General features: G+C 39.0%; 1 long non-coding RNA gene and 1 pseudogene across 1 annotated transcript in view; both read right to left on the bottom strand.

Annotated features, from left to right (window-relative positions):
• LOC138057061 (uncharacterized) overlaps positions 1 to 7,500 on the bottom strand; it is a 366,889-nt gene that overhangs the window by 17,823 nt on the left and 341,566 nt on the right. The gene's annotated exons all lie outside the window — the stretch shown is intronic.
• The window catches only part of LOC138057619 (uncharacterized), a 732-nt pseudogene continuing 600 nt past the window's right edge, over positions 7,369 to 7,500 (bottom strand).

The raw sequence follows: 7,500 nt of genomic DNA, 5'->3' as shown, positions 1-7,500 counted from the left end.
GATTGTGTTCATTTCTGGACATAAGTGATTTTTTATTGCTGGAGAGTGATAAACACGCTAGGATAAAACTTTTTGCGGAGTTTAAAAAAATGCTCTGGTGCAGATTCATAGCCACCTTCGCAATTGAAAAAAAATTAAGGTGGCTCGAGCCGCTCCAGAGAATTTATTTTAAACGTTGCAGAGAGTTTCGTCTTAGACTGATAATCACTTTTCGGCAATAAAAAATGTGGATCACCAAGTTCGTTTTTGAGACATAAGCGCTTGAACACAAAATAAAGGGCGTTTTCAAATGGTTGTTTTGTTGTCATGGTTTTTTATTACGTCACATCAATATGCGCATCTTATTAAGCAATTATTAGTTTTTCATATGGTACCATAACATTACCGTTAAGTGAAACAGTGTTGTAGAGTTTATATTTCTAACTCATTCCATCCAAATTATTGAAACCCGTTTAAGCCACCTTAAGTTCGTTTGGTATAAAGTCGGGCACAAGACGCACAACGCGTCTCTATAAACTATTCACTTTAGCACGTCTTCGAAGAAGCCAGAGGCAATATTCCTTATGGAATGCGTATTATGCTCGTCTTTATACCACGCGAACTTAACAGACGCAGAAAAAATGTTTGCCTAAGTTCGTCCCAGACGGATTATGCGTCTTACTTTACAGTAGATGGATAACATGAGAGACGCATAATTCGTCTGGAAAAATAACTATGATTCTCTAGTATAAATACGGTCAATAAGAATGACGACATTTTAAATGACAATAAACATGTTCTCAAGCGTCACTTGTTTGTATATATGGTATTTTTTAGATTACGAGTCTCGGACTAGGGCCCGGGCCCCGACCGTGTTTTGGCTCCACTGATCTTCATTTTACGGCCTGATTTTTTTGGCTTTGCTTGATCTTGTTGAGTTTAATTTTCAATGGCAACATTAATTCATCTGATTCATTGGCCATGTACCAAGAACGGAAGCTGTATCAGCGATAGTTGCCACCTATTCCTTGTGCCCGAGGGAAAAAGCACCCTCTGATCTCTTTTTAGATCAGTCATTTGTTCAGAAATATCGAGTTGAGAGACGCCATTTGGCGAGAAGAATGTGAGACACGTTGTTCTTGTCAGAATAGCCTTCTCACAGGCTTCCAGTAAGTAAAACATATCACTCCTCCTCAGTTAACGATACATCATTGTTTTGCTGTTAATTTTGGTCAATGTCTTGGAGAGTTTAACCTTCAGTTGGATAACGCCGTTCTTCGTTCGGTGAATGATGATGAGGATTGCTGATTCCGTCCACCCCGGAACCATCAATAAAATGTTGGGTTGCAATGAGTAGCAAATAACAATTGTTTAATTCCAACATTTCCAGATATATTCTCGCATTCTCGTTATGTCGCTCATAATAGACAAATCGCTTTTTCACCTCACTTCACTGCCTTCAGTTGATATTCCTTTCAATATCAGAGAGTGAAATTTCTAAAATTTCTTTTTCCAACCGAAAAATCGGTTTTGTTAGGCATTAGTTTCAGACCCTTCTCTGCCGGAACGTTTCGATTATTCATTTATTTCGGGCTTCTAGCACTTCAGTATTCTGTTTCCTATCAGTAACATCATGAAAAAAAATATTTTAACAATCGTGCATTGACAAGAAGTGAAAATGAAGCGACAAAGTACGTATGTTGTTTTCAGTGAACTATTGATTGACGAAGCTCCAACCGGATCTTAGTACTCCTTTCATCTTAAACTGAAAACTGCACGATAACTTAACCATTGCTTATTTTGAAGCTCAATCATTTTGAGAGGGCGACTTAATTCGCAAATTTATCTGCGGCTTGGATGGTTTTTATCCTAAAGCGAAGTCACTCCCGGACATTTCGTTCGTTTTCATGCCTCTTTCCTAAGGGTGCGTTCGATTGACCCTATTCCGGAATAAGAATATGTGGGGTGATGATTAAAACGGTATGTCTGGCACGTTTCGAAGCAGCAAGGATAAGAAAAATATGTTTAAAATAGTATTTTAGCAGGTGTTTGGCAATTTTAATGTGAATCTACGTAAAAAAGAAGGATTTTGGTGAAAATAACCAACTGCCTAAGCTGTTGGGAAAACCGACGACTAAGCTTCATGAGGAAAATAACTGTTTTAAAGAGCCTGGTTGCCTCTCAACTTGTCTATATCCTGTCGCCCTTGCCAACAGAGCACTATATTTTAAATGAAATTAATAAAGATTTCTTCAATTTTTTTATGGAATGGAAAGGGCGACAAGATTAAACGGGACATAATGATAGGGGACTACTCTCAAGGAGGCCTAAGAATGATAGACATACAATCTTTTAACAAAGCACTCAAAACCACGTGGGTCATTAAATATCTTGATGAGTCAAACTTAGGCAAATGGAAACCTTTTTTCGACAACGAGTTAAAAAATTACGGTGGAACTGCTGTTTTCAAAGGCAATCTTAAAAAAGAAGATTTACCCAAAATTAAAGGATTATCGGATGTCTTTATAAAAGAAATTTTGCAAATTTGGTCTGAGACCAGTTATGAAGATAACCTAAATTCTATTGAACACTCTCTCTCAATGACCTTGTGGCATAATTCTCTAATAAGAATTGAAAACAGGCCAGTGTACTATAACGAATGGTATGTTAAAGGTATTTCAAAGGTTTCACGTCTAATGAAGGATGCAAACACTTTCGTTTCTTTTTATGAATTCACTGAACGATACAGCGTTAAAACAAACTTTCTCAGTTTCAATGGTTTGATTTTTTCTTTAAAATCTCTCAGGGAGAGATATAAAGTTAGTGTGCATATTAGGGACAGCAATTATCAAAGCTTCGTTGAAACTTTATTAAAGGGCAAAAAGCCTAATAGAATAGTATACAACTTGAAAAAGTGATTATTGTGAAACAACAACGCCCAGCTCAAAGTCAAGAAAAATGGGTGCTGGACAAACACAAAATATACAAATATACCTCTACTTCCTACTTGCCAGATATTTTATATGGATCTATAAGACACAAGGTAAAGCTCCCAAGCTTGAAAATTTCCTTTGCTTTTCGACACTCTTCATTTAGTTTGGCCCTCCTATGTCACGCACCATCATCAACTAGAAAGCAGTGTAATCTTCTTCTTATTTCCTTTTTTTTTTCGTATTGGTATGTCTGGCCTGTCTTTCTGTTTTTATATATGAACATTTTCATGTATTGTTTTTGTTTGTTTATTTGCCTTTTTTCTTTCCTCTAAATGTATTTAATTAAAGATGTTTTCGTTGTACAAGTAGCGTTAGTGCTGTAAGACCCATGGCTGTATTAATTAACTTTATTGTAAGCAACGTTTCTACTGTAATGTCTACATATAATGTCATATTGTAATAAAGGTTTGTGTATTAAAAATAAAAAAAAAATAAAGAGTTTGTTTAGGCTGGGATGTTGAAATTTATGTGCATAAACTTCCGCAGGAAAACCTAACAATTATAATGTCTTTAAAATGACGTCAGTGGGGTCTCAGTCTGAGCACATCTTTCGTTTCGAACTTTCTGTTTACCAATCTGCTTATACAAAATCAGTTTGGTAATCAGATTACCCTGGAAAAATATGGGTGAGAACATAGCAAGAAATTATTTGATCGTCGCCAGAGATTTTTGTCTTTTTGAGAAACAGCGCAAAAAAACGTCTCTCTACTCATAGCATCTGCCATCTTTTGCAATTATGACTCAACAAGGCGGTAAAGCGGGCGGCAGCGACAACATAGTGGCCGAGCTCTTAAAGGCAGACCCAGAAAAGTCATTCCAGAAGTTACATCAACCACATTTGGGAGGAGGAGGAGGAGGAGGAGATTCCAAATCAGTGGTTAAAAGGGTTAATCGTGAAGATCCCCAAAAGGGTGACTTGAAGGATTGTAGTAATTGGAGAGGCATAACACTTCTTATAGTTGCAAGCAAAGTACTCGACCAAGCTTAGACCAGAACAGGCAGGGTTCCGTGAGGAACCTTATCAGAGCGAATTTTCCCCCCCATTTGATGCTCTTCTAACTCCAACCTATTTCAGGCTGGATTTCTTCCTCGAGCTTCATCCACTCTTTATTTTCGTACTTAACTCTGAGAATCATTGCAACTTTCAAATCTTCATGATACACTACCGACTTACGAGGAATGACTTTGTTACTCTCTGGCATTGTCACCACGAAAGAAAACACTGCAAGCGCGCGAATTAGAATGAGATTTGACGCGGATGCGATCTATTAGAAAATTCAACTGATGCAAGATATCGAGAAAATTCATTGCCGTATAGTTTTCGCAGGATTATTTTAAAAGCTTTAAGTCCTTGCACATAAAAGAAAAATTTGACCAACTGAAACCCAACTGAAATGTACTCTTGCCCTATTAAAGCTAGTTGGCTGTAAACAAAACGTGAAAGGGTTGAAATCATGGCAATGCTCCGAAGAGGACAGGCCTAAGATTCCAGTATCTCAGCGACGATCAGGCTGGCTGCAAAGAGTATTAGACTACGAATCAGGCTCTTTTTGGGATCCGTTTTTGAATGGCGCACTGTCGAAAAGTAAGGGTCTAGGGCGAGCATATTTGCTTTCGAGAACATCATGTCCAAGTTCGCGTCATTGTAACACTTTGAAATTATTATGTGCCAGTTAACCAAGGATGAAGCTGGTATGAATGGTGCTAGATCCCGTCGAAATCGTGCTGATGCTCTCCACAATACCCAAAGTTTGCTTTTTTTCCCGTCGTTACTTTGAGGGATGACAAAGAAATATATTCGACATCTACATGCTCCAGTGCTCGGCTAAGTCCCCTTTGGGCATCACAGACAAACCCACCCAAATTTTGCCGGAGAATTCAGGTCAGACCATCACACCGAAAACTACATGCCTTGCTCTTTTCGAATAGTGTGTGGGTTTTTTAAACAAAGGTTTAATAGACGGGGCCTACGATTTATAGTTCTTATCTGTCATTTGCAGATATCATTACAAAGGCAGCACGTTATCTTGAGGGTCGGCCCTGTCGGAGTTAAACTCACGACCTTCCACGCTGTAGTCCTGCATGTAAACGCACGCGCGAGTGTGCGGTTTTGTGGTATTTTCGTTCCGAGATATCCAGTGCCTAATTACAGGGCCTTAAGGGGGCTCGGCGGCTTTTACCCTTCGTACTAATGGCTTCAAAATTCCTTGACTGAGATCGAAATCTGTCTCACAAACTAATTGGGGGCTACAGAAACAGTTAGCACAGCTGAGAAACTGGTCTCAGAGGTTTGGTTTACAGAATGAAAAATAAATCTTGCGAGTGAGTATGTGCTTTTCAGTGGAAATTGCATAGTGATTCCTTCTCAAGCAATATTTAAGTGTAATTACATTGTTTACCTGCTCGTTTCCTCCAGATTTAGTTTTCATCATGGCCAAGAATGGTTCCAAACTAAAAATGTACGATGTTCACTGATGCGTTGATCTTTATAGCTACTCTCAGGAATTTGAAACCTTGTTCACCTAACAGTGACTACAAACAGCTCACTATTAACAGGGACTTCCGAAGGATATCGTAAGAACCGTTGCATCTACGTCACCGCCACATTTAAAAAAAAAACCTTCTTGACTTCTGTCTGACCCCACTTCCGCTCTCGAACGGTTTCCAGTCGTTTTTCCATTGGAACCACTTTTAAAATTGTTAAAAAGGCTGGTAATCGAGCCTAACCCTTTCTCTGCCTTGAGGCTCCACCACGTTACCTTGGTCTCGCTTTCCCTGTTCCCTGGGAGCGACAATGGGAACAACATAAACAATGTTGCAATGTTTCAGAAAAACATCGTTGATTTATTGATTTACAATTAAACTGGAATCCTATTCACAAGAACCGCAAAGAACGTAACTGGTTTCTGGTGATTTGCCTTAAACGATGCTTTTTTTTCGTGATATTAACAACAACAACAGCAACAACAACAACAACAACAACAACAACAACAATTTATTTATTTATTTACAGAATGAATGGTATAAAGGGCTTGACCCGCCGCAAATAGCCAAAAAGCTACAATACTCGTCACAAATCGTTGAAACAGACACAGTTTTTCTCGAATTTTCTGGAAAAATCCTGAGATTTCTACTTCACACTGTTTTCCCAAGTGAAATGCGCCTTCTCCCTCCTCAATGTTGAGCCACGCGTGTTTTGAAGCACTGAGACCACTGTGATACCCAAATCAACACTGGGGAAGGTGAAAGAGCCACAAGTGTTTCAAGATTTTTGACGAGTATTGTACTTAATCAAGGCGGGACTAAAAGAGCACAATAAATTCCAAACATACAGGAAAAACTAAACTTTACATATTCATAATGTAGATTTAAATAAGGCTATGTAACAAAATAAAAATAAATTATATATTACATGTAATTTTTATTTTCATTAAGATTACAGTTGAAAAGAGATGGAGAGGGAAAAGAAGAATCAGATTATACTAGTACTGAAGAGAGAAGGATATGGATGATCAGTTCTTCATTTGGTCAATTATCATTTCCACTTCAATATAGGAGTCTACAGTTTCAAGTATATCAAATAACTTTCCTTTTAGGGATTCTTCAAAAGATCTTTTTGCATTTTTTCTTAGAGTTGCAGGTATCCCGTTCCAAATTTTGACCCTAACACGCGAGAAATCATTTCCGCGCATTGTGGGTGATATTAATTTTTTAATGCGAGATTCCTTTGTATAAAAATGATCAGAGGTAAAGGAACGCGTCAGTTTTAGCCTGCAGTGCTGGCGTGTTTTGGGCGCGCGAGTGCACATTTTCTCATTAGGCGTTCATCGTAGATGTGGTAACGGTGGAGGATTGGGACGAGGAAATATTTGCCGAGGGAGTAGGTGTTAAGTGGAAAAATGAGCGAATGGGGAGGGGGAGGGGAAGGAAAAATACGCCTGCCCGCAGGGCTTGTTCGTTTGCAAAACCCGTACACCAGATGGACGGGGCCTCTGATTGGTGCGCTAAGTTGCAACTTGATTGATGCCTGTCACTCAAGGAGCATTTTTTCTTCCGGCCGTTCCGCCATACTTGTGATTTGGAGAGAAAATGGCGAAAACACGCTGAGCCTTGACGATGCTCTGGCAGAAGCGCTTTCATATCTCTCTGAACTGGGTATGTCGCGTGTATTACGCCCCGAATAAAAGGAACCCATTTATTCTCTTGTTCATGGAAGCGATTTATTAGCAGTTCTTCCGACGGGCTTTGGTAAAAGTCTCATCTTCCAGTTGCTGATCTGCGTGAAATAAATATTATCGTCGAAAGCTGCGTGTGTGATTGTTGTCTGTCCGCTTAAAAGCATCGTGCAAGATCAGTTAACGGAAGCATCTTAAATGGCTCCGAGTTGACAGTTAAATCAAACAGGGCAGTGAATTCTAATTTCCGCCATAAACAATTTGATCGAAAACCCGGCTAGTTCATCAGGATTTCTGGCAAGTAACATACTCTCACATTTTAGGTAATCGCTGAATTCTTTAAAAACAGCCTT

This window comes from Montipora capricornis, chromosome 7, assembly GCF_036669925.1.
Source record: "Montipora capricornis isolate CH-2021 chromosome 7, ASM3666992v2, whole genome shotgun sequence".
NCBI classification, from domain to species: domain Eukaryota; kingdom Metazoa; phylum Cnidaria; class Anthozoa; order Scleractinia; family Acroporidae; genus Montipora; species Montipora capricornis.
Note: the sequence above shows the minus strand (reverse complement) of the source record. Positions and strands in the feature narration are given on the sequence as shown.